The sequence below is a fragment of the Pelodiscus sinensis genome, chromosome 3 (assembly GCF_052426305.1).
Source record: "Pelodiscus sinensis isolate ZL-2025 chromosome 3, ASM5242630v1, whole genome shotgun sequence".
Taxonomy (NCBI): domain Eukaryota; kingdom Metazoa; phylum Chordata; order Testudines; family Trionychidae; genus Pelodiscus; species Pelodiscus sinensis.
The window spans coordinates 31140444-31164973 of NC_143054.1; the positions used below are offsets into that span (position 1 = coordinate 31140444).

The 24530-nt window shown below is 41.3% G+C and overlaps 1 long non-coding RNA gene across 1 annotated transcript; it reads left to right on the forward strand.

Moving 5' to 3' along the window:
* The first annotated feature begins 1541 nt into the window (after window positions 1–1541).
* LOC142827778 (uncharacterized) lies at window positions 1542–24177 on the forward strand. Its single transcript, XR_012902530.2, has 3 exons — window positions 1542–1673; window positions 15825–15938; window positions 16748–24177. It is a non-coding gene; the product is annotated as an uncharacterized LOC142827778 (long non-coding RNA).
* Window positions 24178–24530: the final 353 nt, after the last annotated feature.

Below are 24530 nucleotides of genomic sequence, written 5' to 3' on the forward strand. Positions count from 1 at the left end.
GGACTTACACAACTGAAAATCTAGTATAAGTAAGTGAAACAAGCTCTAGATATGCAAAGGCACCTAACGTGTTAAAAAAAGAATTATTAGAAATGGGGAAAAATACTGACACTTAAAAGAAGCAGGTGAAGCTAATAGAAAGAGCTTTACTGAAAGGGGTGGTAAGATAGTGTGCTGTGTAAGACAGGAGTTAGCTGAAAGAAGAAAATAATTAAATTCAAATAGAATGATAATTAAAATATAAGAGAGGAGAAAAGAATATATTAAAAAGGCAATAGGAGTGCAATAGGAAATAAGAAAATGTAAGAACTAGGAGGGAGGAGATGAACAGAAATATCTTTTATCTAAAGCAATAGTACAAAAAAAGCAGCATTTTTTTATAAGATACCTTTTTTGGATTGACAGCCACCCTGAAAGATCTCTAAGGAAACCAATTCAATTCAACTATGACTCTAGTTAATTAAGATACCAAAGCATGTTACTGATTTAGACAGCAATTCAATGCAGTTGTAGTGAAGTTGTCAATCAGCATAACTACAATCCAAATTAGATTTTAAAAAAAAGGTTTGATCCTGCTCCCTTTGATGTTAATGGCAAAATCCTATGGAGCAGGAAAATACCTAGTATAGGAAGGGGAGTTGTGAACTGGCTGAATGACTATTAGAGACAGGGAAGAACATGGCCATCAGAGGGATTTTCTGTGGGTAGGACGTGACTTGAACTACATGCCTGCATTGAGGCATGAAGGGGAGTAAGAACCAACCTTACATGTCGTCATCATAGGAATACAATTGAGTAGAGGGTAGGGGAATGGGTGGAACCTTAATTATTCCTCTCCTCTATGTGCCATCCAGCAGGGGTGGTGTAGGTAGCAGCAACTTACATTTCCCCAGAGAAAGGGGAAAGCAGGAAGAGATTGTGCCTCAGAGTTCAGTACAGTACATCCCAGAGCTACTTGAAGGAGGAAGCTTTTTAAGCACCATACTTCATTCAGATAAAAATGTAAGCCTTATTGGATAGCTTTGCAAAGTATGGACGCAATTCTGCAAAGAGTTGAAAGTGTGAGTTATTTTGCCTCATGTGAGTAGTCCTGTTGACTTGAAAGCACTACTCTCCTTCAGAAACGATGGCCATGTTAAATCTTTGTCACTTTGAGTGCTGTTGGGGGTTGGGAGGAGTATTCTTTTGGTTAAGGCAATGGACTAGAAGTTCTGGAACTGAAAATATCTGGGTTTAGTTCTTGCTTTTCCACAAACTTTTTGTGACCTTTGGAAAATCATTTAGTTGCTCTGTAAAATTCCATCTGTGAAATAGAGATGCTAATTTCCAACTCAGTGATATTATATAGATAATCCCCATAATGTTTGTGCGGTGCTTGGGTCCAGTGAGAGAAGCTATATAAATACCTGGACAAATTAATGAAAATAAACAAGGTCATTCCAACCTCCAGCTTAAATATAGTACTAAATTCCTGTAAAGGGAAAGTAGGTTTGTAAGCAGCCATGGGGCAAATCTCTCTCTCTCTCTCATATACAGGTGAAATTCAGGATATAGGAAAGCAGAGATTAAGTATGTGAAGCAGTACTGTGGTTCTGGTCTTTTCCTTGTGACACATGTGGAAGAGGGCATGGAAACTGAAGCTATGTCTACACTACAATGGTTTTTCGAAAAAGGTATGCAAATTGCTCTCTGCCTCCCATTTCCAGCTTTTTGACAGAGGCTAGGGTCACCATTCCTGCCCATCCTGGCTAATAGCCTTTGATGGACCTATCCTTCATGAATCTATCTACAGTAAATCCTATGTTACCTGGCACGCTCAGGGATTAGGGCATTCCAGTTATCTAAAAATTCCGGTTATCTGAGGATCCCATCAACCTAGGAAAAAACAATGGACAATAATAGTAAAACTGAAGTTTTTAATATTGGTAGTTTTGTAGCGTGAGGCAGTTGGTCTTACATTTCTATTTTGAGTTAAAGATGATTAGTACTTCTTAAATAAAACATTGTTAAGCCAATCATGGTAAAACAAGCCAGGCCTGTGCACCTGAAGATGTGACAGTATTGTGGCTGGGGGCAATGCCTGTTAACAAAGTTTTCGGGTTAACAGAGTGCCTGATAACAAAGGTTTCACTGTAGTTCTTTTTTTGAACCCTGTTAAAGTCCTGGTCTTCACAATGTCCTCTGGCAAGGAGTTCACAGGCTGACTGTGCATTGTGTGAAGAAATACTTCCTTTGTTTGTTTTAAACATTCTATCTATTAATTTCATTTGGTGACCCCTAGTTCTTGTATTATGGTAAGGAGTAAATAACTTTTCCTTATTTACCTTCTCCACATCAGTCATAATTTTATAGACCTTTATCGTATGCCCTCCCCCATTCTCCTCCCACTTATTTAATCTTTCCTCATAAGGCAGCCATTCCAAACTCTTAATAATTTTTGTTGCCCTTTTCTGAACTCTTTTTTCGCCCTTTACTCCTAGGAAAGGCATCTTTATCCTCAAGATTTATTTCAATAAGACTAGATTTAAAGTATTATTTGGAATCTGATTGTCTGGAATTAAATTGAAATGTTACAAATGTTACCACTATTGGTCCAATTGGCTGAGGTAAATATAAAAATGAGGGATTTTTAATCATTTTTGAGCTATACTTGGTCTACATAATAGCAACCATGGAGTAGATTTTTCCAAAGCACCTAAAGGACTTTGGTGCAAAAATCTCTTAGGTGCTTTGGAAAAATCTCTCCTTAAATGTTGGTCATAAGGGTAAAGTCCGCTACTATTATAACTCCATTACTATGACTTCTAAGATCCTGAAAAGCATGTAATATACCCACTTTTGTACTAACACAATAACAGTTTCTATGTCATATTTGTAGTTGTCTAGATATACCTATGTATAAATTTTAAATGGGTGTAAACTATTGAGTCTTAGAAATGTATTTTAAATTGTCTTTTTTTTAACATGATGATTTCCTTTCTCAGGCACATCTGGTCTCTTTGTGCTATTTACAGACTGTCCTAGAAAGCTGGGCTGAGAATATTTGCAGTTAGTTTAGTATGTCACAGGAACAGAATTTAGCTCTACTCTTAAACCACAATCATTTCTGTAACAGGCATGTTGGCCAACAAAAAGAATGAAAGCTGAAGGGCATGAAAATAGATAGGCTGCGAGTGTTAGAATTTTGCTTGCAGCGATCCCAGTTGGAGTATGTAAAGGACTGCATAAACTGTGAAACAAGGGATAGAGTTAGCACTCATCAGGAATGACCAGTTAAGGAGGATGCTAAACACATTAAATCCCACCTAGTGGTACAATTGTGAAATGTCAAATTGACTTTCGTGAATTGACATGTATGTTGGTGTCTGTTTACACATAGTGGAGCTAGATATGTGTACCCACACTTAATATAATTCTTTATAGTTAGTGATTTAAGTTAAAAATCATGCGAGTTTATAAAATGAAATTTTTCGAAGTTTGGAAAGATCTCTTAAGACACCATGGGACCAAATTAAGACTATATGGCTGAGTATGCATGATGGCGGTCTTTATTACATGATCAGAGTCTACTTTTACCATGGGACCCCTGCCAGATTCAGCACACTGCATGTCTGATGCTCACTGAATGGGGTAGCTTGTTCAGTATTTATTTTTTCCCCTTCATCATTCATGCTGTGAAGCCAGGCATTGTTTACTACACAAAATCTGCCCTGAATTCAAACTCATTATTTGCCTCATGGCAAACTCTGTAGTAACTGAGCACTTTACAAACAATGAATTTATCCTCATAACACCCACAACACACAGCAAGTATCTTTATCTCCATTTTACTGGGGAATTGAGACACAGGGAGAGTCAGGCCATAATTTTCAAGTGTCTTAGGACTGAAGGATCTCACACTGGGGACTTATACAATGAGGAACACACACTTTGTGGCCTCCTCTGAAAACTATGGATCTATTGCATTGTCTAGCCTGACCTGGAAAGTTTGTGGCAGGGTCAGGCAGAGAAACTAGCTGTTCTAAGTCCTTAGCTAATGACTTAATCACAGTCTTCTCTCTCTCTCTTCTTTCAGCTTCTTTCCTATTTTCCTATGTGTGTTACAACTTTCACACAGACTGGGGCAGGCATTTGATATATGACAGCCCTGCTCATTCACAAAGTGCCATCCCTCCCTTGCAGGCCCAACGATAGGGGAGAGCAAAGGGGGCAGCTATCTTGTGGCTTGATGATTCAAAAGAGCCTGCAGCATCTGTCACAGTAGTGACAGCAGTGGCAGCTAGAGTCCCGGACCCTTTAAATCGCCACCACAGCTATGGGCAATTTGCTCCAGGCAGCGCTAAGGGCTTTCTGGGGGAGGCGCGGCATGGCCTAGGCGGTGCCGAAGGCTGGTTGCTCCACTTCTGACTGACCTCCTGCCCTTTCCGGGAGCATGGAGTGCCCCCACACCTGTCCCAGGGGTACATCAATTCCGTCAGCCCCCCTGCTTAGTGTATTTTACAATATTGTACTGCAATATTGCCGGGGGGTCCTAGTATTACATAGTATGTGTTGTGTTGTGTGACATGGTCTCACCCCTGGTGACTGGACATAAGACGAGAATGGGATCGGGCTAGAGACTGAAGAAATGAGGGATATATTGTATTTCTGACAGAGGAAATTGTGGGAAAGTGACAATCTTGGCATTGCATCTACACTGAGAGGATGCAGAATAGATTAATAGCAAGCTACAATGAGAAACATTTTGTGGCTTGTCAGTATCTTGTGGCATGTTACCTCTCTCATCTCCACACACTAATATAATTTTGCCTTTTTTCACTTTACTTCCATTATTTTTTTTCCTATGGGAAAGAATCCTGGGATAATATTTCTCTGGCTATCATAGTGAAACAATTTAAGAAAGAGAAAAGGATTGATCGGGACGGCAGGGGAGGGCTCAAAGAACTTTCCCCCCTTGAAATTGTTTGTAAAGATGGATTCATGAGGGGCATTTTGTTTTAAAGCAGAAAATTAAAAAGACAAAGCAGGGTACAATCCTGCAACAATGACATGTGGCAGATGAAGTCAAGGACTACTCCTAGTTATAAGTTTTACAGGACCAGACCTGAATCGTTGCATGCAACATTGCAACTTTTCATAAACTCATCATTTTGAAATTACTAAGGTTCATAGAGGGTTTTCTAATTACTTTGATTTGTGTGTAATATGAATAGACCCAACAGAGAAAAAGACAAAGATGATTGTTAGAATCTTGCCAGTATGATAAGCAAATGAGTAGCAGTCTTTAGAACACAAAATCTGGGATTCTTCCAGTTTTCAGATATACATAATATTCAACAGGGGGCGATGGCATTAAAATGAGGCTTACACACTCTATACTGCACTATTCTTGCTAGGATAACACTCCTGTGCAGCAGCATTATAATTAATAAATCTTTCTAGAAGCAAAACTGCAAGGTCTTTTGTGGCAACATAACTTTGTATTCATAGCTGCTTTCATTTTTCTTGTCTTTTCTCTCCCCCTCCCCCCAACAGAAAAATAATGTGGGTTGATGCTGTGGTCTAACACAATAGGGGCTAATGAATAGAGCTTGCTGCACTCAAGAGACTGCAGTTCAATTACTGCTGGTGCCAGTCAAGTCAGAAATATTAACCATGGTAACAGCTGCTTTCTACTTCTGTTGGGTGAGGCAGTCGCTCTTTGAAGTAGCTAGTGTCCGGTGAGGGAAAGACACTCTAAGAGACAGAGAAGCAATGAGTCAGAAAAAGCTACTAGGCAACAAAGGTAGGCAGTAGCTGGTTAATAATCCTTTAGGACTTCTTGGCTATGTCTACACTGTGGCGCTATTTCAGGATAGCAGAAGTATCCCAAAATAGCTATTCCGTGTCTTTTGAGTGTGCCCGTTATTTTGAAATATAATGGGCGTGCTACTAAAATATATATATTCAGGATGGCTAGCCATGCCATTGCTGACCACTTCCTGTGCTACTACAGCTATACTACTGTTTTTGTTATTCTAGCTTGATCAGAGTTATGTCAGCTACTCGAATTGGGAATCACACCTTGAGTTCCAAGTGTAGGCATAGCCTGCGTGAATACAGTGCCTAGTAAAATGGGTCCCTCATTTCCCCATTATAATACAAATATCAACAATGGGAGTCCAACCTAGTGCCCTGATCTAACCAGACCATCTGTCCCATGTCTGGTAATGCTATTTAATGTTCAGCAGACAATGTGTGAAAATAGAAAATAAATGCCCTCTGGGACAGATCCTTAACTGTTGTAAACTGGCATTGGTCCACTGACTTTGCGCCCTCTGAAAATCTGGACTAGCATTTTTATTCCTTTAGCTTCTGTTTCCCCATATCCTTCTTATAAAATTTTGCCAGATGATCATCCTTCCAGTGTTGTTGGCAAAACCATCACTGAACCATTTTGCATTCCCTTTCCATAGTCCTACTCCAGATTTTCATTCTTCCTTTCAAAGAGGAATAGAAGATCCTTAAAGAGCTGTTTAAGGACTGTCTCTCCCTCACCTGAGTAAAAATATAGGAAATTAAATCTATTTTCTCTTCCTTCTCATTGCCGCTATTTCCCCCTCGCTACTCTGGGGAATATAAATTAAACACAGTTCAATACTGTAACTGAGAATTACAGCATTATTTTAGCAGTGGGCCCCTGTTTATCCTGACTATCTCCCTTCATTATTGCCTCGCTTCAGCTCTTGTTTGCTGTATGAAGAAAACTCACTGTCTCACTGACAACGTATGTATGGTTGAATATGGATTTAATCACAGTGTGCGCTTTGTTTCCAACCTAATAACTAGAGCTGGCTGAATGTTATTCAGTCCACTTCTACTAACAATGAATTCCTTGTTTTTAACCCTAGCCTTGCAATCTGTGCAAGCAAGTCAAAATAAAATAAAAAATCTAAGAGACTTAAGTAGGTGCCAGACCACACATGGAAGTGGCACATTTTGATCCCATGCCTTTCGTTTTCCTTTCTAGTGTAAATCTCATAAATTGCTGTTCATATTTTTAATTCTGTAGAAAGGTTACTGTGGCTCTTGGTATGGTAGTCTCCATTAAAAAGTCAATGTTTGTCCACATGCAGCTACCACAGTTATTTTCTGGCGTAAGTATGGTATCTCAGTTATCCGAGTTTGTTGTGACTGTTTGTAAATGATTACTTTCCAACAATTGCAGGAGGCCAATAATCATTAGAAACACAGCACTAGATAGGACCTCCTGGGTTATCAAATCTAGTCCCCTTCAGTTGCAGACAGGTCCATAATCCTATTACTCAACTTTTTAGCACAAGTGTTCCTACAGAAGGGCAGGTTCTTCTTGTATTTAGTTTAGCTTCTTCCCTTGAACTTATGGCACCAGATTCTCCACTACCTTGTATCTTTTGTAGTAATTGATATTAATGGTAAATAGTGCCAGATTGGAATGGCAGAATTTTATACCCACTCTGCACTGATGTCTGTGTCTACATAGGATATGACACAGTGGAGAATTAGGTCCTCAGAGTCTGACTGATTCATCTGTCATTTGCTGTGCATGTGAGGATAATAATATTACTTACAACAAATGACCGTAAGGACAGGGAAAACTGCATTCAACTGATGTTTGCCACAGGATGGGTCACTCGATATGGCAATATATCTCTGCTTGGTTTTATGGTGTTTTTGCTCCCTCCTCACATCACAACTAGCTACGTGCAGCCTGGATTCAGCTTTATGTAGTGTACTGGTTGTTCATTGTGCAGACCACTGTTGTATAACGTACCTGCAGTCTGTCCCAGTTTCTTACTCACCGACATCTTTGCTTTGCTAGGTTGGACTAACATGATTGCTGTGATGCAGTCTACTACCCCGTAGTTGCCACCTTAGGCTGTTTGATATTCCTGAGATACTTTTATGGGACTATATCAAGTAACTGCATGATGCTTCTGGTGTGGAGAAAGGGGATTGTGAGTCTACCTGCTGTAATATGTAGTGCTGTTTTTATTATATTTGCAGCAGAAGCTCTGTAATCCTGTGTAGGCATACTGCACTCTACGTGCCTTTCCATCTCCATTTCAGAGTTTTTCACGCAGTCGTCCTTTAACTGCATCATTTGCAAACCAGTGAAAAAGTGCATTCTGTAGACAAAAAAGGGTAAGCTTCATGCAGTTCACTTTCCTGGAAACCCCATGTATCCCCTTCCCACACCTACCATTAGAAAAGGGGAAGGAGCATGAAAATTAGAGTACAAAGTGAAATGAACATAGAAGATGTGTACTATACATATACAGTAGGAGTAAGAAAGTAGGGAATATGCTGCTGTTGACAAGCTAGACTGTTTTCACTTGAACTACATCTAGGGATTTAGAATAGATTTAGATGTGAGTGTGGAACTGCAATACCACATTGGGAACTCAGGGAGACATTGAGCTCCAGAGAGGGTGCCTGAAATGGGGATGGAGCAGGACCATGGCCTGATTTCTTTGTGCTGCCTCCTGCCCCTTCTGCATTGGATTGAAATGTAGGAAGTCAGAGCTTCCCCAATGGAGAGGATGTAACAGAGTCTACGGAATGCAATTCTGCTTGAACACTGTTGCCACACAATTTGCAAGAGCCATGAGAATTTCTGGAATGCAGATCCTTTACTAAGAAATCCATGAGTGCAGAGGTAATAGGTTGTGTGGTAAAGGGAAAGGAAAGAGTTATTTTAAAAGGAAGTGCTGTATCTGACTTCTGTATATGAAAAACATAGACACTACACTGTAAATTAGCTGTCTTTGCAGTTGCTGCTTCATGTTATGTTGAAGAATCACAGCCCAAACATTTAATATGTACAAAGGCTGTAATTTATGAAGCTGGAATCAGACACCCATATATCAGAAGCATCAGTATCACAAAAATGAAATCAATCTAACAGCATATCTGCTTCAAATTGAATTACCCTGGAAGAGTATCTCCGGGTATGTCTAGACTGCATCCCTCTGTCAGCAGAGGGATGCAGATTAGGCAGGTCGACATTGCAAATGAGGCAGGGATTTAAATATCCCGTGCCTAATTTGCATAAAAATGGCCACGGCGTTTTGCCGACTCAGCACTTTGTCAGCAAAAAGCAGCAGTCTAGAGGGGGATCTGTCAAGAAAGAAAGCCTTTTTCGACAGATCCCTTATGCCTCTTGCAAGGAGTATAAGCAGGGGCTGAACTACTGCTTGTTATCAGCCAGCTAAAAGGAGAGAGCTTCCCTGGGGTGGGTGTGCCCCCTACAATTGTTTAGCTGTGCAAGATAATTAACTGTTGATATGTAAATACAGCTCATGCCAGGATGGGGAGGGAATACGAGGTGAGGCTATGTAAATCCAATTCAGCCAGGGCTGATGGAAGGTCAGTGTTGGAATGGAATGTAGTGTATTGTAAATAATTTGGGGCTGTTGTGGGGGTCACAAATCATGATACCCATAAATATGGAACTGTAAAACATGCCACTAGTGCTTGCAGGAGAGACACCACCATCATTGTAAGAAGTCTCCAAGGAACAAGCCTCACCCTTTTCAGAGTTGAGGGAACTGAGCCGGGGGGAAGGGTTAAAGGGCTTGAGTCAGCCTGCTTCATACCTGCCAGGTGTGAGCTGTAAGACTGGCCCCACCTGCCCCTTTCCCCCTTTGTTTTAAGGACAGACCTAAAGCAGACTCTATGAGGAGTCTTTTTGCTAGTCCAGTGGAAGCTGGAATCCTTTGCCAGTCCAACTGGTGGCTAAAGAGTTGAAATCACTAAGAGCTGAAATCACTGGTTTGGCTGGGAGCCAGACCCATTGCAGCCAGCAAGGAGTGGCTACCAGTGGCGTGGCGTGGAGTGGCGGCAGGCGAGGAGCGGTGACCAGCGGTATGGCGCGGAGTGGCTGCAGGCGCAGAGCAGCAACCAGAGGCGTGGCGGCCAGTGGCATGGCGCGGACCGGCATCCTGTGGAGTGGCGCGGAGCAGCGGCAGGTGAGGAGTGGCAACCAACAGCCTGGCATAGAGCGGCGGCAGGCAAGAAGCTGAGACCAGCTGCATGGCACAGCTGGTAGGAGCGGCGGCAGGCGAGGAGCAGCAGCAGGTGACCAGTGGTGCAGCGCGGCTGGTAGGAGCGGCGGCAGGCGACCAGCGGAGCATCCAGTGACGTGGAATGAGACAGCTGGTGGAGCGTGGTGGAGTGACTTCTAAGGTATCCCTATCTATCCCCCCCACTCGTATTTCTACCCAGATTGGGAGGTGAAACCCTGCGAATGAACTGTTGGACTCTGGGTGGCACTGACCAGGGACAGAGACTTTTGGGGTGTCAGACTTTGGGACTTCAGGTGATTCTTGGCTGGGGGTAGAGGGCTTAGCTCATGTTTGGGTTATGAACTCTGTTTGTGGTATTTTCCTAAGTTAATGCTGTAAGACTTCTCTCTCTGTTTCATTAAATGTTTCTTTGCTACACTCAGACTCTGTGCTTACGAGTGGTGAAGCATTGCCTTTCAGAGGCACCCATGGGTGTGTGAATTTCCCAGGTTACTGGGTGGGGGCTCAAACCGGTTCTGTGTGAGATGGACCCCAAGATATTGAACCCGGCCCTGGTTGCTGCCAGGCCTACCTGGCAGAAGGGTTACAGGAGGTTTACAGGATCTGTCGAAAAAGTCTTTCTTTCTCGACAGATCCCCCTCTAGACTGCTGCTTTTTGCTAACAAAGTGCTGAGTCGGCAAAACGCGGTGGCCATTTTTATGCAAATTAGGTGCAGGATATTTAAATCCCTGCCTCATTTGCAATGTCAACCTGCCTAATCTGCATCCCTCTGCCAACAGAGGGATGCAGTCTAGACATATCCTCTGAGGGGTAACCATGTTAGTCTGTAATTTATAAACAATGAGCAGTCCTGTGGCACCTGAGAGACTAACATAGGGTATGTCTACACTACCCCGCTAGTTCGAACTAGCGGGGTAATGTAGGCATACCGCACTTGCAAATGAAGCCCGGGATTTGAATTTCCCGGGCTTCATTTGCATAAGCGGGGCTCCGCCATTTTAAAATCCCCGCTCGTTCGAACCCTGTGCCGCGCGGCTATACGCGGCACGAACTAGGTAGTTCGAACTAGGCTTCCTAGTGGAATGAGGAGTAACGGTAGTTCGAACTAGGAAGCCTAGTTCGAACTACCTAGTTCATGCCGCGTGTAGCCGCGCGGCACAGGGTTCGAACGAGCGGGGATTTAAAAATGGCGGAGCCCCGCTTTATGCAAATGAAGCCCAGGAAATTCAAATCCCGGGCTTCATTTGCAAGTGCGGTATGCCTACATTACCCTCCTAGTTCGAACTAGGAGGGTAGTGTAGACATACCCAAATATATTAGGTTGGACATTAGGAGAAACTTCCTAACTGTCAGGGTAGTTAAACACTGCAATAAATTGCCTAGGGAAGTTGTGGAATTTCTGTCACTAGAGATATTTAAGAGCAGTTTGGATAGACCTCCCTCAGGGATGATCTAAATGGTGCTTGGTCCTGCCATGATGGCAGGGGACTAGACTTGATGACGTCACAAGGTACCTTCTAGTTCTATGATTCCATGATTATATCATGTGCTTTTCGTGGGTAAAACACCACTTCGTGTATATACAGTATCTCTGAGCAGGGGGTTATTGTCGGAAGGATCTTTTCTGAAAATAGAACCAGAAACTTGTACCCCATAAAGATGAGATCTATGATGCTGGAACATTTAGCCTATCCCATACATTGACTTGTTAGAAGTTGAATTTAAAGTAGTAATTATTGGGATGTTTGATAATGCACTAGGGGTAGAGCTGACTGTCAAGAAGGCACAGTATTTTTTTAATGACTATGGGCTCATGTTGTCAGTGAGGCTCAGGTTGTGACAAAGGAGTATGAGGAAAGAGGGTGTAAGAACCCCACCTTTATAAGCTTACGCTGTCTACAAGGGGTCTGGTTGTACAGTGTAAATGGGTGCCTATTTATAGAAACCTGCATATCCGCAGATAATCCACATTATACCTGGAGGTGTCTACATAAATGCATATGGGCGCAGATAACCACAGCTCATTTTTGCAGAGAAAGATGCAGATGTGAGATGTAGATACAAATTTGGTAGCCATGCAGGGTTCTACCTGTTTCCTCTCTCTCCCCAGAGTAGGAGGACAGGAAGCGATGAGGAATGGGTTGGGCTTTGTTTCCAGTTCCCCTCTGTCCTTACTGGCAAGTGCACATGAGCTGACATAGGGATTGCAGATCGCTGCTAATAAGCAGCAGATTCCTCTCCAGCATTAGCAAGGAGGCTGAGGGGGAGAATTATGGCTCAGGGTCACAATGCCTCCTGGGGAGAAGCTCTTGCTCAATCTTGTGCCTAAAGTCACACTCTAGCTTTAAGGCTACAGAAGTGAATTGGAAAAATACTGTTGTATATAGCACAAAACCCGAGTGCTTTATTTACTGTATGCAGTTCCTTTCTATTTCTAAGAATATTTCTTTCTGAAGTGACCGGAGCAGAATCACTCAGCATTTCATAGGCAACACTCATGCTGTGCTTTCCCTCTCATGGAGACTTTACTCTTGTTCTTTCTTATGCGTGTTTCTCCTATTTTGAAATCACAGTTGATTGATAATGCTCGTATTGCTCTTTCCGTAGGAGAAAACTAAGAACAAATAACTTTATTAGAAGATGAAGCACTTCTTGTTTCTCAGGTTTGGCTAGTTCAAGTTGAAACACCAGGACAAGAAGATATTGAGTGAAAATAATTTCAGTGAATGTCCTAGAAAACCCTCATTTGTTATCCTGAAGGCAGAAACAGTTATCACTGACTACTTCTAAGAGCAGATTAACCCTTTCTGCTATCTCAATATAATAGAGCTAATATTAGGATTTTTACAGATAAAGAGTATACAGAAGAACAAAGGTGTCATTAAACAACCCACCTATTTGAACACTCTTCACTCTTGATTTTGATTTTAAGTCCATATACTGTTATACAATATAATATTTTGATAACGGTTGTTATAACATTGCATAACATTGGCACAGAGTCAATTGTAAACTAAAGATGGTGCTGTATTTCAAACTTGTGTTTAAAAGAGGGAGTGTGATTCAGTACCTCTGGAGGAAGGAAAAGAGTCCTAGGTAGTTCAGCTGCAAGCTAGTGGCCACTAAGGCTACGTCTAGACTACATGGATCTGTCGATGGAGCCATATAAAATAGTTTATTTGGCATAGGCAAAGAAGCGGGGATTTAAATTTTTCTTGAAGCAGTTTGGGCTTCCAGAGTGGAATATGTACTGTGTAGACCATATTTTTTCCCTTTACACAAATTGCATTTATTAAATAAGTATGTGGAAAACACTCATTGTTACTACAAGTTGAACCTCCCAAATCCAGGACTCTCTGGAATGGCAACATCTGTGGTCAGGGCCAGGCAACCAGGGAACCCCAGCTGGGGAATACCTGAAATCCCCAGTAGCAGTGGGTCTGTGGTAGCTGGGCAGCCCCAGCCAGAAAACCCCTGGTGGCAGCAGGGCCAGGTGGCAGCAGGTGAGCCATGGTGGGGAGCCCTGGGGAATCCCCAGTGGCAGTGGACTGGTGGGGTCTGAGAAGGGCTGATGGCATCATGGTGGCCCCAGCAAGGGATCCCGGGGGACCCCCAGCAGCAGTGAGCAGGAGCCCCAGCCTTGGGAGCCTGGGAAGCCAGCAATGGAGCACTGACCTCCCCTGGCCCAGCAAACTCCCTGGTTCAGGACCGCCAGGTCCTGATGGTGCCGAGCCAGGGAGGTCCAACCTACTGGAATGAACTGATAAGGAGTGTGCAGACAAATAATTAATATTGCCTATTGTCCTCTTTTAAAGTGTAGATGGTGGAACATTTACTCATGTTGGTGGGCTGTTACTCAAATGAGTAGTCTCTTCAATGGGACTGCTCATGTGAATGGAGAATCGATAGTTTTTCCTTCAGTCAGTTATCAATAGCTTTGCTGATAAGGAGGAAAATTAAATCAAATGTGTGAACTGTTTGTAATAAGCCAAGGTTAGGTTTTTAAATGAGTCACTCCTTACAGTTAGAGTCAATAAAAGAGTTCACAGAGTGGTAAAACTGCCATGCGCACCACTTTAATTTAACTGCACACCACTTCAGTCTGATTGCATGAGAGACATATTGCCTGGCTAAACACTTCAATATATTGATAGTGAAGCTGAGATGCCCTTGGGATCAGGCATTATTTGAATACGCAATAGTCCTTGTACTGTACATTGCTAGAGAGTTGCTTTAAATACAATAAATTAAAAGTAAAATCTTATACAAGGCAACATCGCTTGGTAATTGCTGTTTTGGAGCTCACGTCGCTGCAGTTATTTAGCTCAGCATTTCATCTCCAGCTGCAGCACAATTTTTGCCAAGTATAGATAAATGAAGTTAAAGTTATTGGCAACCACTAGTTCTGTAGCCCTGTTTCGAGTTTATAGTTTTCATAGGAATGGCATTACTTTATTTCTGTAGCAGGCAATTGTTCTGCGGTCAGAGCTTTTCAGCTTTAATGTACATGTAACATTTTCAACTCAACTTTATCAGACAGACCCTGGTAAATAGAATGAACAGATCTTTTTGCCTGAGAAATGTTTCACATTAAATATGAGGGAGGAGCAGAGACAGAATGTAAACGTAATTCAACATATTTCTGGGGGTTTAATGAAATCTCAGTACAGGCTCTTCAGACAGTGTTTTCAGCACTGGATGTCTAACTACTCCACTGAGTGCTAATTTCATTCCATTGTATTATACAGACATGTAACATGGTCTGTTTCATCCAGACCATCCCACTAAAGACTTGCTAAAGTTACTAGGTGGTTTCCGTACAACTTCTCTAGAGAACCATTCTAAATAGCTGCTCTAACAAACCATAGGTTTAGTGCATAAAAACAGCATATAATTTTTTCTTTATATTTTCTAAATCACTTTCCAAATGCTGACTTCTTATTATAAGAAACTGAAAACATGGGATTTCAGATATGTTACATGCCTTTTTCGTCCTGCTTTCACACATTTAAAAAAATCTTATAACTATTTAATATGTTTCCAATCAGTAAATATGTGAAATTTAATAAATAAAGAAAATAGGTAATAAAAAATGAATCTTGTGATTCCAAAGTGACTCTACACTGGTTTCAGACCACTAGCCATTACTTACAGCCTACAGTCCTTGGATAGTCTACAAATATATTAACTTCTTTGGACACTATCTTCTGGTGTTATTATTAACCCACCTGGTTGCTTGTCTTTTGATCTCTGAACCGTGTCATTTAAATGCCATCAAGAAAGCTTCTTATGATTGAACTGTTCTTTTAATTTAGATGTTTATGCACAATAGTGTGAAAATATGTATCAAAGAGCAGTGTGAAGCAGTCTGGAAAATTATCTCTCAGAATGAGGAAATGCTTGCTTTTTTATGTCTCTTTGGAAATTAAACACATTTCTTTCCACAGAACTTTTGTATTAAAAATATGTGGAACTTATGCATGGTGCTGTTTTGTCATATCTGCAGGTGAATGAAACTTTCTGGTATGGTAAGAGAGAAATTTCTTTTGGGTAAAGGTTGTGAAATCATAATGTTTTAGAATTAAATTGGGCATAGACATCAAATTTGCAAGTAAGCAGAAAGATTTCAAAATGTACGAGAGACTTTTTTTTCTCTTAGTGTGGTTCTTGAACATTGTTTTGCTTGTAAAATTTGCCTGATTAAGTCAAACCCCAAAAGTGAAAAAAAAATCTACATTTTGGGTTTTTTTTTTCATCAGGTGATTTTCTTTTCACAGATGCCCTAGCAGTCTCTCCAAAAACAGAATTTCACTCCCTCGGAGGTATAATGAAGTCATAATTTTTAAGTGAAAGAACAAAAAAACCGAGAAGACTGCAGTAAATAACAGCAGGTGCTTTTATTTAACTGTGTATTATGAAACAAGGCAAACATGCCTCTTTATTTAGGTAACATAGAATGATTTTCAATACACGTTACGAAACAGCCAGTTTTCAGACTGAAGCTACACTTATAGGGCATGTCTATATTATAAAGAAGATTGACCCTCCAGAAGTCAATCTTCTAGTGTTCAATTTAGCAGGTATAGAGTAGACCCCCAAATTGAATGCCGAGGGCAACCCCTGCTGACTTCCTGTACTTCTCCTCCTGAGAGGAGTAAGGGAAGCTGATGGGAATGTTTGCTCCTCTCGGCCTTCTGCAGTGTAGATGTTGCAGTGGCTTGGCTTAAGGTAGGCCGAATCTAGCTATGCAAAATGCATTTTGCGTGACTGGATGGAGTACTTTAAGTAAACTTGCCTGGTCTAGTATACACTGAAGCATAGAATTACAGAAATATTAAGACTTGAATGGAACTGGGGAATCATTTAGTCCAGCCCTCTGAACTGAGGCAAGACCAAGTATATTTAGATCATCTCTGACAGGTGTTGTATTTTCAAATAAGAACATATTCAGAGCAAAAATCTGTTTATTGAAATCAGTTGTGTTTTATGATTGAGAGCAGAATATCTCCCTCAGTCTAAATATAATATCATACCTAATTATTATATTTGCAGTTATACTGAGATTTTCATTGAAGAAATGCAATTCGTATTATAAGCATAACTGATTGGGGAATGATGTCTTATTTTTTCTGTGAAATATATTGGTGTAAACAATAGGTTTTTTTTTCTTTTTGGGGACAATTTTGTTTTTGTTTTTTAGGAGGCAACTTGAATATTTTGAAGAATGTTTTCTCCAAAACAACCACTGGAAACCTGAAAACTGAAAATGTTTGAGTTTGAGTTTTTTTCCTTTCTTGACAAAAAAAAAAAAAAAAAAAAAAAAGGAAAAATTCAGCAGTATTTTTGCAGAGAAATTTCTGTTTGATTGAAAAAAGCCATTTTCCATCAATAATTACAAAGTATTGTTGAAGTCTTACAACTTCTCTCTTGTTAGGGATTATGCTTAGTTTACAACTGAATAAAATTAAGTACATAGGAGGTTATTTGCCTACAGTTATTACACCAAACCGTGGTAGTCAGGAACAGAGCCCAGAAATACTGATTCTAGGTCCCCAAATGTATCTATGCCAAATTTCGCCTCCAATTCTCTTTACTGAATATCACTCAGTTGACAATTTCACTTTGTTATATGAGGAAAAGAAAGGCGGAGTGCCCTTTCTAGCATGGGAAATGGAAAGCTGGTTATCTTGGTGACAATAAGCAAAATAAGGAATACTGAAGATATAAACATAAGCGACATTGTAGAATATATTAGTATGTAACACTAACTATATTGTGGCCTCACTGAATCCAGCATGACTCAATTGATTTCAGACCGCTTATTTAAACCAGTGTAGGTGAGGGAAAAATCAACTTCATAGCTATATATTTACAAATAGATGTTTTCTTAGGAACAGATTGTTAATTCTTTATTCTCACTAGTGGACAGCATATTTGTGCACACAATCCCACTTTTCATGACTATCTATGTAAGTAACTAATCACTATTAATAGAAATGTAGCCGTGTTAGTCTGGTGTAGCTGAAGCAAAATACAGGACTATGTAGCACTTTAAAGACTAACAAGATGGTTTATTAGATGATGAGCTTTCGTGGGCCAGACCCACTTCCTCAAAGTGGGTCAAAATCTGTCCCTTAGTATTTTTTGTAAGATTGAGCCTTAAGCTGTCTTTAGTTTCATGCCCTATGCCTCTTGGCTTTGTAAACCAGTGAATATGTGTCAGGCCCATTCTGTGTCTGGTGTGAAAGTGAATTTGCTAGTTTTGCAGCAAAATGTAACCAGTTCTCATTCGAGTGACCTCCACCCCCATTAATCAACCTGACTAGAAGTGTGATCTGGACCCATTCGTTTTACAGCTAAAAAACAGAAAGAAAAAAACCAGATTCTTTCTAATCTGACGGCTGCATTCCTTCTGTGTATTACTTGCTCTCAGAGAGAGGCTCACCACACAATCTCCTGTTTGCGCACAGCATGGGTCTCCTCCTCTTTTAAAAGATGTAACAACCACAAAGTTATTACTTCAAAAGAATTACTCTCATTCTCAAAAACAGACATGAGCTCGTGTGTGCACACACACAGACCAACATGCATGTGTGTGCACACTTTGACCAACTGCTCACTTGGTTAATAACTCCAATAACTGAAAATCTTTCCTTGCTTGTAAAATATTTACTGTTCCTTTAAAACTGTGAATAAAAGAGGTCAGTCTGTTTGCCGAACAAGAAGTTAAAAAAATCCTTTTTTATTAGAAAACACTTGAAACTTATCATGTGCAGCAGATGGGAGTAGAAAATGCAGCTTGAAGACAGTTATATAAATATATCCTTGATGTCTGTTTTGCTTTTCAATTTGCAGTGAAAAGTACAAAGGTAGAGTGGAGCGCCAGTCAGGGCTGCACTGTGTCTCTTGATATCCATTCCAGATGTTGGCTAGACTTTGTGGAGCCAGTCTTATGGCACTGGGGCTGGAGCTAGTTGTCTTTTCCTCCAGGTGTGATGCTTCATGCTGATCCCCCCACATGCTAGCCTGTCTTATCCAAACACACTAAGCTCTGTGACACGCATCCACCACCTTTTTGACCAAAATTCACCTCCCCCTCAACCCAAAGGCTCTCAGCCTGATGGGTCCTGCAGACAAGTCCACTTGTCCCTGCCTATCACTCTGTCACTTCAAAAGCAAGCCCCCTGAAAACAAATTGAGTCCTGACGTTGTTCTGAAATAATGTTAGTAGTCAGTTAGTAGTTCCTTTGAATATTCCTCTTTGTGTTTTCAGAGTGTCTGGAGGAACTATTTGACATTGAATACATCTGCCAAGCCTCTAATGGTAGTTCTGTTTGTGCATGCTTGTAAAGGATTTTACACCATAATATTTTAACTCCCTGATTAAACATTGCTAAGCACAGAAGTGTATCATAAATCTTGCAGGCGCCAACTCCATTTATCTGAATGTTAGTTACTGTCTATGGTGGGTAAACAAATTACAGCACAGTTTATGACGATACATGGGGCCACAGTGTTGCTCTATTAATATCTTGTACCCCCTGGAAATATATTGTTGGCTCACAGTTTGCATTTTTCTCTCCTAAACAATTAAATACAAATTGCGAGTGGAGGGTGGGAGAGTGAGGGTGAAAGAAAGCATCAGGCACTTTCAAGGGGAAATTTGCTGAAAATAACAATAATGAGCTACTAGATCAAGTTACTACTATCTGGAGTTTGAGGTCAGTACATATTGAGCTAGTTGCACAACATTAAAGGATAAACTTTTTCTACTTAGGAATGTATTAGGGCTGTTAAAGCTTCCAACAAAACAGCCAGCAAGCAGTTGGGTTGAACAGGGTAAAAACAAGAGAGCTTAGGGAGATTGGCATCTATCTCTCTTTCCCTCATCAGTGCACAGAGCATTTGCAAAAATCATTCCCATTAATACAGTGGGTCCTATGTACACATAATGATGGTGGGCAAGCACTGAAGAAGTTGGAATGTTTCTTAGGCTATCTATAAAAACAACTACTCTTATTTTTGTCAGTTTGCTTAGCCTATGTAAACAGCCCCAGTTTTTTTGGATTTACTGCGGGCAATGGAAGTTTGCATTTCACAAAAATGTCTGAGATGGAAGAATAAATGACTGATTTAGGTAGGAAATTATACCTATAGAAAATTCTACTGTTGGACTCTCAGCAGGATGAAATTAGCACTGTTACAGATGAGTTCCAGTTATTTTTTCAATAGAGGACTAGCAACAAAGGAGGAACTACTCACTAGTTTTAAGAAGATTCAGAAACTATTAAGAATAATTATGCTTAAAAAAACTGGAGCAAGATCAAATAATGAAATCAAGCACATAGAATTAACAAATGTCTGAGCGATTCCTATTTAATTTTAATCATACTAGAATGGTTACTGTTTGGCCTGATACATGGAGTAGTAGCTAACTGATCAACTGCAGCTGGAGCTATACCAGCTGGACATTATTTACTGTGGTACAATTAATGCTTTAATCTTACAGCTTGGTGGTTAAAAACTTTAACCCATCATCCCCCTACACACAAAGACATTCTTGCTCTTGTAATTCCAAGCAAATGTCTGCAAAGGAGCTGGTACTGAAAACTTGACACTGTCAATTTTGACATCCTGCACAGTGGGTTTAGGCTCCATTAGCTAGGCTGCCTTGCTTCCAGGGGAGGGGGAAGGAGGGGGCATTTTTTATAGACTGGAAAGAAGTTCATTACTTTCATATGTTCTGATGTTCATAGCCCAGCTCCAATGGCTAGAAGCACAAACACCATTTTTCACAGAGGCAATTTGCTAATATAATTTGTAAATATAGAAATCCAACTATTTTGAAATATTTTTGCATATTGTCAATCATAGATCCTCACATAGGCTTTTATAGCAACTAGTGAGACTGTGTCTGGGCTAATAAAATTAGATCAGTGGAATTTTACCAAAGAAATTGAGTTTTGCAGGAAAAAGAAAATTCTGAGATTCTAATTCAACACTAGAGTCCTTAGACTTATGTCAGGGTGAATTTAGCTCTGAGTTTGACACATTTGTGTCACTTTTCAAATATGTCCTTTAAATATCCTTTTTGAGGGCTAGATCTAGCTCAGCACTTTGGGGTTGACCTAGCAGAGCATTTCACCACGTGTTTAATGTTAAGCACAGAAATGGTCTCAGTTCAACTAAAGTATGCAAGTGGACTGATCAGGTTTTGAAATGTGGCAGCAATCTATGCCCTGACTCTGAACCATGCAGCAAGATAGCCAGGATAACTACCTGAAAAACTGGTACCTTCTTATGTAGTTTAACACTATGGTCATTCCATAAGCATTTGGTTAATCTTTCAAAGGCAATACTAGCTTTGGCTGGTTCAGCAATTACATCATCATCAATGTTTATGCTTGAGGACAGGATGCTTATAAGGTAGCAGAACTTGTTGCCATCCTGAAGGACAGTATCAGCAGCAGTGATCACTAGCATGCTGGGCTCTTTCTGAATAGACTCAGACAAAACCTCTGTCTTCTTGAGGCTAATAGTGAGTCTAAAACAGTGAGCAAAAGTATCATGATGATCAAAAAGCTTCTGTGCATATAAGACTGAATGAGCCACCAATGCACACTTGTGAGCAAACAGGGAGTCACAGATAGTTGTAGTGAATCACTTTGGTACAAGCCTGCTGCCGTCAGTTTGGAACTGAATAGTTATGCCCAGCACACAGTCCTTGAAAGCAACTAACAGCATTATCAAAAAGCAGATGCTGAACAGGAGAGGAGCAAGGATATGTCCTTGCTTTGTACCATTTGATACTTTAAAAGATGCCAATGTCTCTTCATTGTTAAGGATGCAACCCAGCATATCTTCATGAAAGGATCAAACTATATTAATTAATTTTTCAGGACAGTTGATTCACCCAAGTACTTTCCAAAGCCCATTTATGTTGAACACCTTGATCAGATTGATGAAAAGCATGTAGAGATCCTGATGTTATTCTCTATGTTTTTCCTGAATCTGGCTGACTGTGAATATCATGTTGGCAGTACCTCAACTGGCACAAAATGCTCACTGACTTTCAGGAATTATACCATTTGTGAACACATGTAATGACAGCTGATTGTAGATGATGCAAGGCAGGATCTTACCATCAATAGACAGCAGTGAGTTGCCCCAGTGCTTGTCACAGCATGTACCTTTCCTCTTACATACAGGTACAATCAGGGCATCTTTGAAGTCTTGTGGAATTTGCTCTTTCTCCCAAATGGTGATGAATAAATGGGTAATATTGCACATCAGCTGGCCACCACCAGCTTTGTAAATCTCTGATGGGATCGCATCACTGCCAGGTGCCTTTCCAAATTTCATCTGCTTGTCAGCTTTTTGTATCTTGTCAAGAGTTGGCAGTATAACCAGCTGTGAATCATTAGCCCACTGAGGAATCTTTTCAAGAATGCTGCTGTCAGAAGTTGATGTCTGGATTAATACACTGCATAAATGTTCAGCCCAGCAATCAAAGATTTTAGTACTATCTGTTTTCAGAGTGCTGCTATCGGCAGAGTGCGCTGGTGTAGAGGCAGCATCACACAGCCCATTGGCTGCCTTCATAGAATGCTTCTAAATCATGTCTGTTGGCTGCATCTTGAAGTTTGACTCCTTTACATTTGCACCAGTCCTCTTTCATTTGCCGTAATTTGACTTGTTTCCTTGATGTTCCTTGAGATTGTTTCCTTGATGATGATCCAGTCCTCAACAGTGACTGGCTGCTCTGACCCGTTATCACTGGTGGCTGAGGATGTGTCAAGACTAAGATATTCTTCATATCTTGGGCATTACAAGTTTATCTACATCCAACCCTTTCCACTATGCAACAGAATGATGTTTTGGTGGGCAGAGGCTCAAGGAGATGACACTGAGTATCATGGAATGGTCAGATTAGGAGTAAGTGCCATGCATTACAGGAATCAAAGATGTCTCTTTGTTTTGTAATGACATAGTCAATTTTATGCCAATGCTTAGACCAAGGTTGCTTCCAAGTTGCTTTATAGTTGTTCACCTGTTGGAAGAAAGTGTTTATAATTGCAAACTCATGTAGTGCACTAGTTTGAAGAAGAATGCCACTTGAGTTCTTATTTCCAAATACCATGATGTTCAAGCACTTTCTGTAATGTGGTGGAATCTTTACCAACACTAGCATTAAAATTGTCAAGTATATATCACTTGGAATTAAAAGTTATTGAAGAGATCACTGAATTCAAGCTCTCGCTTTTCATTTTCTGCAACAGACAATGTGGGTGCACATACACTAACAGTCACAAGGCGAGGACTGATGACGTGTGGCTGGGATTCAAGTTGAGGAGCTAGTCACATCCTGATGGTAAAGCCAACTCCTGCTTGTCTTGGGTGGCCCTCAGGATGGCTCACACAACTTCCATGAACTGGCTAGTGTCAGAGATGTGTGTTTAAGACTGGGACATTGGGACAAATCTGTTTGCCAGAGGCTGGGAATGGGTGACAAGTGTAAGGGGACTGTTACCCCTTACTAAAACTCTGTGGGAGTTTTTTGGTTTGCCAGCTCCCAGCTTCAGAAGGGGAAGGGTTCATGAGACTGACAGACCCCAGAGACAATGGAAAGCAGTCAACACTCCAGCTCAGCCTGACTGACAGGTTGTAAGCGGGGATTGTTCTGGCTCTCTCTGAGCAAACAGAGAGCTGAAAGAGTAGTGCAAGCTTTGTGAAGAAGTCCTGCAGCGACAGAACCAGACACAGACAGCCCGAGCAGTGCAAGCTGTGTGCAGAAGAAGTCCTGCAAAAGGAACAGAGTTGAGACACTGCTAAGAGGAGTGCAAGCTGTGCTGAGGGGCAGTTTTTGCAGCAGCAGAGCCAGGCATACACAGCTCAAGGAGTGCAGACCCTGTGTTGAGCAGCAGACTGGCAGTGCTCAGAGAGCCAAAAGGAACAGAGAAGCAACACAAGGAGCTGGAACTGGCCAAGCAGCACAGCCTGCAGCTGGATGTGGTGAGCACCTGGGACCAGCAAAGTGTGGGGAAAGGCTCTGGACTGGGAGAGGGGTCTGGCCACTTCGAGCTTGAGACTGTGTGGTCACTACCAGAGCAAGCGTGTCCAGCCTGTAGCCCCCCCCTGCAGCATATCCAGGGCCTCTAAGAAAGAGACTGTGGACTGTCCTTACACTCTGCAGACTGCTGTTTTGATGTCCCTATGCTACAGAGCAGGGCTGTGTGTTCTCATTTAACCATTCTCATTTTTTTCTTATTCTTTTCTCTTTAATCAGTTGATGGTTAATAAATTGTATTTGCTTTGAACCTTATGAAGTGATCACTGGGCCAAGAAGGCCTGCAGTGTAAAGAGAGCACCTTGGAGTGGGGACACCCTAACTCCTGCCCCTAGTGACTACAAGGTCAGGGATTAAGCCCCAGGAAACCTGGGCCCAGCCTTGTTGGGGTTTCAAGGGCTCTGCTATTCAGGAGAGTGGAGGGGGAGCCCTCAGAATCAGGGAGCCGTGGGGTAAAGGAAGTGGGAGCGGGGACTCAGATCCTTTCGCTGGTTCATTTCACCGGGGTGGTATAGAAGCCAGGAAAGTTTCCCACAATAGCGGGATCATTCCCCCGCTTACACAAGGGATGGATCACTTGGGCTACGTCTACACTGGCCCCTTTTCCGGAAGGGGCATGTAAATTTCACTAGTCGTCGTAGGGAAATCCGCGGGGGATTTAAATATCCCCCGCGGCATTTAAATAAAAATGTCCGCCGCTTTTTTCCGGCTTTTAAAAAAGCCGGAAAAGAGCGTCTAGACTGGCCCCGATCCTCCGGAAAAAGTGCCCTTTTCCGGAGGCTCTTATTCCTACTTCAAAGTAAGAATAAGAGCCTCCGGAAAAGGGCACTTTTTCCGGAGGATCGGGGCCAGTCTAGACGCTCTTTTCCGGCTTTTTTAAAAGCCGGAAAAAAGCGGCGGACATTTTTATTTAAAT